This window comes from Eschrichtius robustus, chromosome 2, assembly GCF_028021215.1.
Source record: "Eschrichtius robustus isolate mEscRob2 chromosome 2, mEscRob2.pri, whole genome shotgun sequence".
NCBI lineage: Eukaryota > Metazoa > Chordata > Mammalia > Artiodactyla > Eschrichtiidae > Eschrichtius > Eschrichtius robustus.
The window spans coordinates 87,125,079-87,137,581 of record NC_090825.1 but is presented as its reverse complement, the minus strand read 5'-3'; the positions used below and the strand labels follow the sequence as shown (position 1 = coordinate 87,137,581).

General features: G+C 36.9%; 1 pseudogene; it reads left to right on the top strand.

The window, feature by feature from the left end:
* The first annotated feature begins 1,591 nt into the window (after window positions 1–1,591).
* On the top strand, window positions 1,592–3,098 carry LOC137759455 (alpha-aminoadipic semialdehyde dehydrogenase pseudogene; annotated as a pseudogene).
* Window positions 3,099–12,503: the final 9,405 nt, after the last annotated feature.

Genomic DNA, 12,503 nt, shown 5'->3' with positions numbered 1-12,503 from the left:
GAAGGAATTCAAAGACTTTCTACTATAGTCATTTTGAAATTTAAAAAACTTTACTTTATTGGTAGTGACTGAGTCTCTCATCTATTGGTTTTGTTGTTCTTTTTCTTAGTGCTAATCACTAGGGCTTCCTAAATTTACCATGACTGAGCTGTCTTTCCTGCCTGCCTGCCTGCCTTCCCCCATTCCCAAACTCATTACTACCTTCCCTCTAGTTTTGGGGTGGTTTTCCCTGCCCTGGGATCTTGACCTAGACCCCAACACAGATCTGGTGATCAGCACAGCCCATGTCCGGCCAGAAGTCCTTTGAGCTTCCAACCTCTGAAGAGTCACAGCTTTATTCAAAGGTTGCCTCGTGCAATGGAGAGTTTTGTTAGCATTCTTTCACGGGCTAGCAGGGCAGGTTAATGATGCCCTTCCTTGTTTCTCTCCTTGAATCTGCAAAGGCCCACAGATTCATTCTCTGCTTTTAAAGCTATTTGGGGGGCACAAATTTTTTTTATTATTACTACTTAAAAATTTTTTTTAGTGTGATTGTATTTTTAGTTATTTATTTTTAAAAAATCATTGCTCTCTTCAGAGTGGAGGAAAAAAAGTCAAGGTTGAACTGACAGTGTCAACCTGCCTATGAGGCCAAGGTCTGTATGTGCAGACTATTGAGATAATTAATGCTAAAACCTGTTTATGAACATAATAAATCAATTTGTCTGTCTGTACTCAACATTAAATAACTTTTTTGTGTATGCTCTAGCTTGAAACTTGGAAGATGAATCAGCTGATTTAGAACAATGCCCCTCCAGTTATTAAACGATTATTTCAAGAAAAAAGGGAGGAGAGACATAACTGATATGAGGCAGTCTGGCTTCTAATAGCTAGATGATTCATAATTCTAGAGTCCATTATTTTGATATTTGTGTATTTTTTTGTAAAAGCATAATGACTTGGATATTTATCTCAGATATTCTCAGGAAAATGTATAAGCTGGGGGAAAATGCTTGGTGATTCATATTATGATAAGGGTGAAAAATGGAAATAGCTACAATAGCCTACAGTACTAATACTGCAGGGAAAATTGAAACTAGTTAATTTAAAATTTCAAGTCGGTCAGTGCACTGAGTCACTAACTTTGCAAAGTTTTCTTGCGTATATTTCTTTTTCTAATGAGTTGTCACATGTGCTTAGTGTCAACAACCAACAAGCACTTCTTGTGAGATTCAAAAATGGTTGCATTTGCTTGAAATATTGAGCATATGAGTCAATTACAAAAGCTTGTACAATAATTAAGTTGGAGTGCGCCTCCCTGGTTCGGTGTGTGGCGCGTTCCCGGTCTGCTCTGCATGTTATGACCACCTATTGTCCTGCTAACAATGAGCCGATAGCGAGAGTCCGACAGGCCAGCATGGCTGACTATGAAGAAACCGTAAAGAAAGCAAGAGAAGCATGGAGAATCTGGGCAGATTGTGCAGGTATCGTAAAAATGGCAAATATCCACATACAAAATGTGGAGAATGAAAGTCTCTTATGATTCCACTTCCCAGAAATTACAACTGTTAATATCTTTTATATTCCTTCAAACTTAATGCATATGATTCCTGCTCCAAAGCAAGGAGAAGTAGTGAGACAGATTGGTGATGCTTTGCGGGAGAAGATCCAAGTACTAGGAAGCTTGGTGTCTTTGGAGATGGGCAAGATCTTAGTGGAAGGTGTGGGAGAAGTTCAAGAGTACGTGGATATTTGTGATTATGCTGTTGGCTTATCTCGGATGATTGGAGGACCCATCCTGCCTTCTGAAAGACCTGGCTATGTGCTCATTGAACAGTGGAATCCTGTAGGCCCGGTTGGAATCATAACTGCGTTCAACTTCCCTGTGGCGGTGTATGGCTGGAACAACGCCATCGCCATGATCTGTGGGAATTCCTGCCTTTGGAAAGGAGCTCCAACAACTTCCCTCATTAGTGTAGCTGTCACAAAGGTAATAGTCAAGGTTCTGGAGGACAACAAGCTGCCTGGTGCTATTTGTTCCTTGACTTGTGGTGGAGCGGATACTGGCACAGCCATGGCCAAAGATGAGCGAATGAACCTGCTGTTCTTCACTGGCAGCACTCAGGTGGGAAAACAAGTGGCTCTTACGGTGCAGGAGAGTTTTGGGAGAAGTTTATTAGAACTCGGAGGAAACAATGCAATTATAGCTTTTGAGGATTCAGATCTCAGCTTAGTCGTTCCCTCAGCTCTCTTTGCAGCCGTGGGGACAGCCGGCCAGAGGTGTACCACAGCGAGGCACCTGTTTTTACATGAAAGCATTCATGATGAAGTTGTTAATAGACTTAAAAAGGCCTATGTACAGATCCGTGTTGGGAACCCGTGGGACTCTAATGTTCTCTATGGGCCACTCCACACCAAACAGGCAGTGAGCATGTTTCTTGGAGCAGTGGAGGAAGCAAAGAAAGAAGGTGACACCGTGGTCTATGGTGGCAAGGTTATGGATTGCCCTGGAAATTATGTAGAACTGACAATTGTGACAGGCCTTGACCACAATGCGTCCATTGTACACACAGAGACTTTTGCCCCAATTCTTTATGTCTTTAAATTCAAGAATGAAGACGAGGTCTTTGCATGGAATAATGAAGTAAAACAGGGACTTTCAAGTAGCATCTTTACCAAGGATTTCGGCAGAATCTTTCGCTGGCTTGACCCAAAAGGATCAGACTGTGGCACTGTAAACATCAACATTCCAACGAGTGGGGCTGAGATTGGAGGTGCATTTGGAGGAGAGAAGCACACTGGCGGTGGCAGGGAGTCTGGTAGTGATGCCTGGAAACAGTACATGAGAAGATCTACTTGTACCATCAACTACAGTAAGGACCTGCCTCTGGCCCAAGGAATCAAGTTTCAGTAAAGTTGCTTTCAATTGACATTTCAAGTGTTTCAGGCATTGTTGCATCTCTTTCTTCTGAAGAAGATGAAGAAAATTACTATTTGTCTTGAATAAATGGATCATTTTGAATTTGACAGTGGTTAATCCCTTATGCTTCTGAAGCCTAAATCAAGAGACTTTTTTAAAAAATAAAAATTTTCATGACATAGCCTTAAGTAATAAAAGATAGATTAGATGGATTTTTATGTTACTAGTAGTTACTGATTTTTTTAAACTTTAGCATTACTTTTATAATTTAGAAAAAAATAGTGCATGCCATGGTAGGAATTTGAAAAGTACAGAACATAATAGGGAAGAAAATAGAAGTCTTGTCAGGAGGTGCAGGAACATCTCCTGAGCAAATAAAGAAATCGGTAGCAAGTAATGATTCACGTCACCCTCCTCAGCAGGTGTTGGAAAGGGTGTGATTGAAGGGAGTGTCCCTTGTTTATACCATAGCACAGTATCCCTGTGGAACGACTTGCTGTTTAAGATGTCTGAGGGCACTCATCATTATCACAGCTTCTCTCGCTCAGGATGGCTTGTGTCACCACAGAAGAAATCTGGGGGGCGGACGGAGATTTTGCTCCTGCCCTACCTAGAACCTGCACCTGCGGACGACTGTGTGGAATTCTATGCAGAGCACGTCTGGATTTCTTATGCAACCTCAGACCGTCTTCCTTAGCTGTTAGGCTTCTTTAGTTGCCCTTAGGTTTGTTCTCAGAATAACCAAGTGTGTAGCAGCATGTGTTCGCGGTGAACTCGGCATAGTTCACTTTTTCTTTCCTGGGAGTCCATGTCCTTCTCTTGAGAAGCTGCCCGGGAGCTGCTGGAGTGGCTCAGCCCAGGGCCCTGCCGCACTCACGCCGGCCCCTGCAGCTCTGTCTTCCTGGCAGCCTCCACTCCCCTGGAGGGCAGCAGCCGCCACCCCGTCGACTCCTGCCAGGCTGGACTGGGACAGGAGCCTTGCAAGAAGATGACACCTGTAGATGACCTGATGTGTCAGGATGTATGGAGAGATTCAGACAACTGGCAAAGAATTTGGGGTTGAGTTATGACAGAGAAGCAAGCAAATGAAAAAACCAAGCAATTATAAATTTATCAGGGAAGGAAAGGTATATAACATGTTCCGTGGCCCAGCTGTGACTAGTTCACCCAGGTATGCTGTTGTCAACCTTGAATATTAAGCCAAACTTGGACGATAGGCCTTCTGAGAGCATGTTGGCAGGAAAAGTTCAGGGTTTGAAGGTAGGTCAGAGAGGCAGGCAGTTTATGTTCTGTAGTGGAAAATCAATAATGCCTAAAATTACAAAAGCAAGAAATAGGAACATAGGCTTATAAAATATAGGGAGCTAAATTCTGAAAATATCATTGCTTCAGGAGAGGGCAAATGGGGGGTGGGGCATGGAGACAGGAGGGATTAGTTTCCATAACAAGTCCTGTAGAGCTATTTGACTCTTTAAATCAAGAGAATGTATAACTTTGACTAAAATTCAAACCAACAACAACAACAAAATTAAACTGGAGCAAGAGTAATGAGGTATAAAGATCACATTCGCTAGCTAAATTTAAGAGTGATGTTTTGTTGAACTGCCAAGAAAATTAAAATCAAAATATTCTCATATAACTTTACGAATGGTATAGAAATCTTTGACAACAGTATAAGATTGTTACTCCACTTTTAAAATTAAACATTCAGCCAGAGATCAGCAAATTTGATGAAATGGAACTGAAAAAGGCTCGTGCCTTTATTTTATTTTATTTTATTAGCCTTAAAGACTCAGTTTTGCTAAGACAAGATTCACCCAAACCTTGCCTAAAGAAACCGACCACGCTTTTCAGTTAATTTGCACATAGAGAATATCTGTTCTGGGAATGGACAGAAAAATAGGGATCATATGAACGTGTCTTTTTCCATCCTTGAGGAAGAGGCTGGGCAACAGAAAAAAAAATGTATGTGTACTGCTGGCAGAGAAACTCTAAGGGTACATTAAGCCTGATTTGGTACACCATGTAACTCTTCCAGGCACAATGTACAGTTATCATAAACAGATTGAACTGAAAGATTCCCTGCCATTGTTCTGTCATTCAGCTGACCCTGAGTGCAACTATACAAGATATTTTAAGCTAGGCTATATGCAGTATTTTTTTCAGAAAAACAGATTGATAATTAGGGATTCACAAAACTTATGGACATAATTTATAAAATGAACAATCAATCATTTACTTTTAAGTGTAAGTGGAAAACTTGCTGAATATGTTTCTTTGGCGATCTCTATGGCCCAAATGGCTCATGCCATTAAACCAATATAATCTATTTGATAATTCATTAAGATATTCAGCAAATCTAGTGACCATGTATGTATAAACATGATTTGTGAATTTCCCATCTTTTTTAGAAAGAGGTAGCTGGAACTTTCAGATCTGCTCTCTTTTATGTTTTCACTGAAATATGCACTCGTGTTTTCATTATTATTTCTTTGTGCACTTCCACAAGATCTTGTTTCCTGGGACAAGAATATTGATATTTCAGATTCTTTACTATGTCAAGCACAGTAAATGTAATCAAAGGGTAAATAAAAATAACAGTCAATTTCACATTTTTCAGTGGAAAAATTCAGTATGCCAGCATTCCTGTATGCTTCTAAAGAAATTCAAGAACTTAGCAAGCAAGGATGGCAGATGGAACCTTGAATAGAGACTGGCTCACTTTGCTCATCTAAGTCATGGAAGTGATAAAGATCTCTCTGATTAATAATATACTAATAATATTATTAACTAAATAGTTCAGTTAAAAATCCTCTGCCCATTATACTTAGGTTCCTTTTTATATTTTCTCTTCTTCGTCCACAGGATATTTAACTCTGACTAGAAACACCAAAATCTCAGTAACATTTCCCTATATGTCTTTGGTCTATTGAAGAGTGTGAACAAGAATTTTTAACCCAGGGAAAACTACACAAATCAGTGATTATATTGAATAATGATTATAACATAATACTATGTTTACAACAACACAATAAAAACTGTTTACAACGCAATCGAATTTCCAACTTGCCAACAGACTGCATGGGAGTCAAATGCTAATAGATTTTAACTCTTAATCATTCAATTCTGAATATTATTTCCATTTAGATCATAGAAAATAATGTGGGATAAAGATTTTTAGCCTCCTGACCTGACATTTATATGAAAACCATTAAGAACCTACTTTTGTATGTTTTGTCTTCTTTAAGAATTAGAAATATTTAAGACATTCAGAAATGAATAAAAATCAGTATACCCAATAACCTATCACAAACTTAAGAAATAATACATTACTTATACAATTAAAGCTAAAAAGTATCCCCTCTGTTTCCATTAACCACCACCCCTGTCCTCCTCTAAGGAAACACTCTCTTGAATTTGATATTTAAAGTTCCAGTGCACTTTTTATTATTTTACATCATAAATACGGTTTAAGGTTTATGTATACGGTACAAAGCTGGATGCATACTTCTGCTTCTTGCTTTTATTGTTTGATATAAATATTTGAGATTCATCCATGTTGATATATGTAGCTCCACTTTATTCATTTTCAGTGCATTGGATAAATGTACCATCATCACTTATCTCTTCTCCTATATATGGACATAGCTATTACAATTTTTTTAGTATTACAAGCAATGCTGCCATAAGCAGTCTTGTATGAATACAACTGTATCATTCATGAAAGTTTCTCTAGGATATATAACTACAAGTGAAAGTGCTGAGTCATAGGCTAGTCTATCTTCAAATTTATTAATTTTCAAGTGGTTTTTCAAATAGATTGAACCAATTTATACCCTCACCAACAGTAAATAAGGGTTTCCACTTTTCTATATCCTTGCCAACTCTTGATATTATCAGATTATTTTTTTTCTTAACATGATTAGTGTGAAATATTATTTCATTATGGTACATTCGATTCTATAAAAGGATGAGCCTCTTTTTTATGTATTGAGTGAGTGATTATTCACAGCCCTATGATTCCCTCCTGTGAATCGTTTGACTCATAATTTTTGCTTACTTTTCTTTGTGGTATTTATTTTTTCCTTATTAATTTGTAAATTAAAAAATATGGATACCAATAATTTGTTGGGTATATGTTTTGCCTATACCTTCTTCTGGTCCATGTCTCACTGTTTAATGTTTTTAATACTATATTTTTTTTTAAAGAAGAGTGATCCTTTTCTAGTGTATGCATATATAAACATATTTATGTTTACGCATATTATACACACATACACACCCACACACAAACATATAAATGCATGGATGCATACATATATATATACACACACGCACACATAGAGAAAAAGACTTGGAATGATATATACCAAGCAGATATCTCTACTTGCTGGAATTCAGAATTTTTTTGGTTTAAAATATCTTATCTGGGACTTCCGGTTTCTGGTCCAGCAGGTAAGGAGCTTGGAAGTTACTAGTCTATCCTAACAAGTAAAAAGCTGAACAAACTAAAAAAATTAACAACTTTCCTTAGACCCATAAAAGAAGCGAGGTCACAAAGCAAACTGCTGCCCCTCCCCGCCAAATTGGAGAGACAGACAGGTGAATACAGACAATAACAACCAAACAGAATAGAAATTTCTGCAGAAACCAGTGCCAGGATAGGAAAACTTGAACTATAATTGATGAATTGCTAGGGGTGCAGGGAGGGCACGCCTGAGAGACAGAAACTCCAAGGGGACCAGTTATTGGAATGCCCCCACACTTTTGTGAGTTTTACCTCCTGAAGCTCTACCAGGTTCTCACAATGAATACTGGAGAAAAATTCCCTCCTGCTTCTGGTAGAGGGAGGGGAAAAGGAACAATTTTTAAATATGCCAAAGTATTCTATTCTTCTTAACAAGGTCAGCCCTTAGGGGAAAAAATTTAACAGATCCTAACCTACTGAGATTTTATCAGAGCCTAACTGGCCTGGGAGAAAGGAAATACCCAACTACAGCCCATGCTAACAATTCTGCCTTGCCTAAGTGGTGGAAAAACTGAGAAGCATGTGCGAAGTTCACAGTTCAGAGCCAAAGGCTCACTAAAAGACTGAAACCTAATCATAAGGCTATAGAATGCTTCCCCTTTCCCCATACCTTACCACATTACTAAATGTCTATTTACAGAAGTTCCTTTTACCCAGTACATCATGTCTGGCTATCAAGGAAAAATTACAAGACATACTAAAAGGCAAAAAAATCAGAACCAGATTCAGATATGGCAGGGATGTTGGAATGATCAGACCTGGAATTTAAAACAACTATGATTAATATGCTAAGGATACCAATGGATACAGTAGACAGCATGCAAGAACAGATGGGCAATGTAGGCAAAGAGATGGAAATTCTATGGAAGAACCAAAAAGAAATGCTAGGGATCAAAAACACTGTAACAGAAATTAAGAATGCTTTTCATGGATTTAGTAGACTGGACCCAGCTGATGAAAGAATCTCTGAGCTTGAGGATTTCTCAATAGGATTTCTCCAAAACTGAAAAGAAAACAGAAAAATTACTGAAGAAAAAAATGGAACAGAATATCCAAGAACTGTGGTACAACTACCAAAGGTACAACCTACTTTTAATGGGAATACCAGAGGAGAAAAAAGGAAGGACCAGAAGAAATATTTGAAACAATAATGACTGAGAATTTCCTCAAATTAACGTCAGACATCAAACCACAGATCCAGACAGTGCAGGGAACACAAAGAAGGATAAACACCAAAAAACAAACAAACAAAAACCCCCCACAACTATACCTAGGCATATTATTTTCAAATGCAGAAAATCAAACATAAAGAAAAAATCCTGAAAGAAGCCAGAGGAGAAAAACCTCTCTCTTACAGAAAAGCAAAGATAAGAATTACCTCGACTTCTCCTCAGAAACCATGCAAACACATAGAGAGGGAGTGAAATATTTTAAATGTTGAGAGAAAAAAATTCCATCTACCTAGAATTGTGTACACTGTGAAATTATCCTTCAAAATGTGAAGGAGAAATAATGACTTCTCAGACAAACAAAAATGAAGGGAATTTGTTGCCAGTAGAACTGCCTTGCAAGAAATGATAAAAGACATTGTTTAGAGAGAAGGAAAATGATACAGGTCAGCAACTCAGATCCACATAAAAAGAAAAGAAAGCATCAGAGAAGGAATAAGTAAATAGGGAGTGGGGGAACCTGAAGCAGGCTAGATGGAATATGCCTCTTGTAAAAGTACAACCATAAACCTTCCATTGATTACGGTTGTGAGGAATCACAGAACCTCCAGATATGTGCATTTCTGGTAGCTGAGCTCATTGTCAGAGCAAATAATCTAATGGTTTTGTGAATTCCTGTAGTCTTTCTGGGTTGTCAACCTCAAGTCCAGGAAAACGAGGATAGAGAGAAAGGAGATCTGCGGATGTGGTTTTTCCAGCCCATGTTCCTGTTGCCTAAGACTGGAACAGGCTTCACTGCTTGCCAGCATTTCCTGTACTGACACAGGGCTTCCCTTCCTCAGGCATGAGGAAAGAAAAAGTGGAGTCAATATGGGGTTGCTAAGCCTAGTTATTAAAAAAGAGTGGGAGATCCAGATTTTTTTGAACTATTAAAAAAACTTTATTAAGGTATAATTGACATATAATAACCTATATGTATTTAAGGTATACACTTTGAAAAGTTTTGTCATACATATAAACCTATGCAACCACCATAACCATGATAAAATTAGGAATAGAGGGAAATTTCCCCAATTTGGTAAAGAATATCTATAAAAATCCTACAGCTAATATCATATTTAATGGTGAGAAATTTGAAGCTTTCCCACTAAGATCAGGAACAAAATATGAATGTCCCCTCTCACCACTGCTTTTCAACACTGTACTAGAAGTCCTAGCAAATGCATTAAGACAAGACAAGGAAACAGAAGGTATACAAACTGGATAGGAAGAAATAAAACTATATTTGTTTGCAGATGACAGATTGTCTATGTAGAAAACCCGAAAGAAGTGACAAAAAAAACTTCTGGAGCTAAGTGATTATAACAAGCTTGCAAGATACAAGGTTAATAAAAAAGTCAATTGCTTTCCTATATACCCACAACGAACAAGTGGAATTTGAAATTTAAAACACACTATCATTTAAAATGGCATCCCCCAAAATGAAATACTGATGTATAAATCTAACAAAATATATACATGATCTATGTGGAAAACTACAAATCTCCAATGAAAGATATCAAAGAAGAAAAAAATAAATGGAGAAATATTCCATGTTCATGACTAGGAAGACTCAATATTATCAAGATGACATTTATTTCCAACTTAATCTATAGATTCAATGCAATTCCAATCAAAATAGCAGCACGTTATCTTGTGAATATCAACAAATTGATTCTAAAATTTTAATGGAGAGGCAAAAGACCCAGAATAGCCAATACAATTTTGAAGAGGAAGAACAAAATTGAAGACCTGACAATACCTGACTTTATGACTTACTACTATAAAGCTGCAGCAATCAAGACAGTGTGGTATTGACACTTTTCAGATTGCCTCCTTTCACTTAGTAATACATATTTAAGTTTCCTCCATGTCTTTTCATGGCTTGATAGCTCATTTCTTTTCATTGCTAAATAATATTACATTGTCTGGATATATCACAGTATATTTATCTATTCACCTACTGAAGGGCATGTCAAATGCTTCCAACTTTTGGCAATTAAGAATAAAGCTACTATAAACATCTGTGTGCAGATTTTTATGTGGACATGTCTTCAATTCCTTTGGGAAGATATTAAGAAGTAGTCCTTGTGCTTTTAATATTTTTCATATCATATTTCCCTGGTTATAACCTCTAAGTACAATGTTAAGTTAGTCATAATGGGCAACGTTTTTTTCCAGATTTATATAACTGATTTACTATATTTTATAAGTTCATAAGGTATACAATGTAATGATTATATATATATATATACTACAAAATGATTACCACAATAAGTTCAGTTAACACATCCATCACCTCACATAGTTACAATTTTTAAGATCTATTCTCTCAGTGATTTTCAAATATGCAATACAGAACTGTCATCATGCTGTATACTACATCCTCAGAACTTGTTGTTGTCACAAGGCAGGATTTCCTTCTTTTGTATGGTTGAATAATATTCCATTGTATATATACACCACATTTTCTTTATCCATCCACCCACTGATGGACACTTAGGTTGTTTCCACATCTTGGCTACTTTAATACTGGAATGAACATGGTGGGGGAGGCAAATATCTCTTTGAGATAGTAAGTTCATTTCCTTTAGATATATACCCGGAAGTGGAATTGCTGAATCATATGGTAATTTTTAATTTTTGTGAGGAATTCCATACTTTCTAGATAGTGGCTGTACTGACTTATGGTCCCACAAATAGTACACAAGGGTTCCCTTTTCTTGACATTCTCAACAACATGTATTATCTCTGTTGTTTTGATAACAGCCATTCTAATAGGTATGAGGTGATATCTTATTGTGGTTTTGATTTGCATTTCCCTGATGATTTGTGATGTTGAGCATCTTTTCATGTACCTGTTGGCCATGGGAATATTTTCTTTGAAAAAATATCTACTCAGGTCCTTTGCCCATTTTAAGGTTGGATTGTTTATTTTTTTGCTACTGAGTGGTATGAGTTCCTTATACATTTTAGATATGAACCCCTTATCGGATATTTGGTTTACAATATTATCTCCTATTCCATAAGTTGCCTTTCCATTGTTTTGATCATTTCTTTTGCTGTGCAGAAGCCTTTTAGTTTGATGTAATCCCACTTGTTTATTTTTGCTTTTGTTGCTTAAGCTTTAGGTGTCATATCCAAAAAAAATAATTATTGCCAATACCAATATCAAGATTTTTCTCTGTTTTCTTAGAGAAAGTTTTGGGGCTTTATGGTTTCAGATCTTACATTTAAGTTTTTAATCAATTTTTAGTTAATTTTTGTGAGTGGTCTAAGATAGTGGTCCAGTTTCATTTTTTGCATGCGAATATCCAATTTTCCCGGCACCACTATTTGAAGACTTTTTTCCAATGAGTATTCTTGGCTCCCTTAACAAATACTAGTTGCCTGTATACGTGAGGGTTTATTTTTGGGCTCTGATTCTGTTTCATTGGTTTTCTGTTTGTTTTTATGACAATATCCTGCTGTTTTGATTACTATAACTTTGTAGAGTTTGAAATCAGGAAGTGTGGCTCCTCTTGCTTTGTTCTAAATACTTTCTCAGGATTGCTTTGGCTATTCAGGGTCTTTTATGGTTTCACACAAATTATTTTTTTTTTTTCCACTTCTGTAAAAAATGCCATTAGAATCTTGATAGGGATTATACTGAATCCATCCTACAGCTGGTATGGACATTTTAACAATATTAATTCTTCCAAGCCATGAACATGGGATATCTTTCCATTTATTTTGTTTTCTTCATTTTATTTCATCAATGTCTTAAAGTTTTCAGTGTAAAGATCATTTACCTTCTTCATTAAATTTATTCCTAAATATTCTGGTTTTGATGCTCTTGTGAGATTGTTTTCTTTATTTCTTTTTCAAA